This window comes from Montipora capricornis, chromosome 8 (genome assembly GCF_036669925.1).
Source record: "Montipora capricornis isolate CH-2021 chromosome 8, ASM3666992v2, whole genome shotgun sequence".
NCBI lineage: Eukaryota > Metazoa > Cnidaria > Anthozoa > Scleractinia > Acroporidae > Montipora > Montipora capricornis.
This window is the reverse complement of record NC_090890.1, coordinates 3,727,514-3,729,225: the sequence shown is the minus strand read 5'-3', so window position 1 is coordinate 3,729,225 and position 1,712 is coordinate 3,727,514.

The window sequence follows — 1,712 nt, the reverse complement described above, 5'->3', positions numbered from 1 at the left end:
TTCTCAAGGTCGAGTCAATAGATCGTTTTCACTGTCACGATCGACTTCAGAAAGGTGCTGAGACAAGTTCATAACATTTCTGATGTATCTCTATTATTTGTTACAAATGCAAACCTGAATTGGAAAAATAAGAAAATTGCATTCAAGTCCTGCAATCAGAACTGAAAAATTTAAAGAATTTTACGGACAGTTCGTGGATCAGTTTCAATATGACTCAAGGCATTGAAGTATAATGATGGGAAGTACACAAAACATGGACCCCAGGTCCAGGGACCACCCTGTGGACCCGGTCGTTCATGGACCCGGTGCATGGACTACCCCTGCGGACCACCCCTCATTTTGCAAAGTTTCAAGCAGAAAAATCTTTAGACGAAACTGGAAAGTGATCTTCAGACTTATCTGGACAATTACAGCTGAATTGTCTCTAATAGGCCATTTCCGAGTTCATGTCTGCCTCCTTTTCAAAGCGAGTCTAAGTGCGAAGTTTTTGTAATGGTAATTAGTTCTACTTTACATATGAATGAAAACTAATTTTCATAACAAAAACTTCGCACTTAGACTCGCTTTGAAGATGAGGCAGGCTTGAAGTCGGAAATGGCCTATTATAACACCTGAGAAATTCAGACGGTTTCAACGGTATTCGAACCCATGACCTCTGCAATGCCGGTGCAATGCTCTACTAACTGAGCTTTAAAGCTACTCAGTTGGGAGCGGGTCAATTTGTTAGGCTCATTTGTTCCGGCGAAGGAGTCTTATATTTGAAAAGAGGGTTATAGACGAATCCCTTTGGAGCCACCAAATCGGTGGTATAAGTGTCTATAACAGGCTATTGCTTAAATCAGTAGCCCATAACTAGGAGCGAACAACAGCCCTATATCACGGCGTTTTCACAGACCGCGATTTATTATTCCACTATTACGCCATTTTACCATATTTGGTCAAGAGAACACGCAAAATATGAGACGGTAATACACTGTAGTGACCCGGTTTGACCGGTTTAGAACAGAGCAAATACGGACGGAACGGGAATTTTTCATTGAAAGAAATGTTTTCAACACGATGCAAAGCCTGAGAACTGAGCTTGTTATCGCTTGTCAGTCGTCATTTTGTTTATCCAATCAAATAAAGATCTTTGGCTAACCTTTTGTGTTTTTCCTTCGAACGCACCCTGAGGGACAGATGATGCATTTTTTTCAAAACACTCATCAAATAAAATTGAAGCAAAATAACACCTTTTTTGTAGAGGAATAATAAATCTCTTATTCGATGGTTTAACATATAATACTCGCGGATATTTTTCTCTTTGCTCGTATTTGTCCTCGCCCCTGCGGGGCTCGGAAAAATACTACGCAACTCGCAAAATATCCGCGCGTATTATATGTTAAACCATCGAATAAGATGTATTTATTTTGTGGATTGAATTTCCCGCTAATGAGACTCAGGAGCCCAAAAGCTCCAAGAAACCGGAATTGTCTTTGTCTTTTTGCAGAAAATGCAGTCTAAACTTAGATTGTACATGGGCTCCTGGTCTTTAAAAATACCGTGACATAGGCTTAGTATGCAGGGCTGTCAACTCTCCCGGATAATCCAGGAGACTCCAGATTTTGGACTGAATCTCCCGATCTCAAGATTACGATCTGAAATCTCCCGATTAATCGCCATGCAAGTTTGTCATTTCTAATGAGAACTTTACAACAATAAAATTTCAAATA